We start from the raw sequence: 853 nt of genomic DNA, 5'->3' as shown, positions 1-853 counted from the left end.
AGAGCTCATCTCAATCTCCCCTCATGAAATCTTGGTTTTTTAATCTTGATACACACAAGGTCCCTTAAATCAAAAGGTAATTATTTATCTTAAAAAATTATACATCAGCTATTAAAAAAAATCCCCCTCCTTCCCCCATACATCCTGTGCTTTTGAACAGACACCCCAACTGCCAAAATCAGTGCTTCTGAGAGCAGCAGCGAAGTATATTGTTATAAAAGCAGCTGCACCAGGAAAGCAATGGCTAATGCAAAATGTGAAAGGTTAATTGTTACTAACCCCAGCTACAAACAGCAGTTATGGGTCTAACTGGCACCAAACTGGTAGTATATCTCCTTCATTTCTGCCCGCACAAGAATCCCACTGTTATCAGCGTTTTCATATGTAAATCACTGTGTTCCCTGCAGACATATAGGATGCGTGTGGCTGAGCGGGAAGGCACAAGCCTCTAGGAAAGATATTCTTCCCCGGGAGGGTGCTGAGGCGCTGGCACAGGGTGCCCAGAGAAGCTGTGGCTGCCCCATCCCTGGCAGTGTTCAAGGCCAGGTTGGACACAGGGGCTTGGAGCAACCTGCTCTAGTGGAAGGTGTCCCTGCCTGGGGCAGGGGGTTGGAGCTGGAGGAGCTTTAAGGTCCCTTCCAACCCAAACCATTCTATTCCTTTCTATGGTATGCTATCCTAGTCTATGCTATTCTATTTCGTGCTATTCTATTTGATGTCATCCTATCCTATTTTATCCCTCCTGTTCTATTTATGCTATGCTGTTCCCTACATATGCATTTCACTTGGAGAGCAGCATCCCCTCTCACCAACCAGGACAGAGAGGTATCGTTTCTTAACTCTGACATTAAAT

Source organism: Nestor notabilis, unplaced genomic scaffold (assembly GCF_000696875.1).
Source record: "Nestor notabilis isolate BGI_N333 unplaced genomic scaffold, ASM69687v1 scaffold1602, whole genome shotgun sequence".
NCBI lineage: Eukaryota > Metazoa > Chordata > Aves > Psittaciformes > Psittacidae > Nestor > Nestor notabilis.
This window is presented reverse-complemented; position numbering follows the sequence as displayed.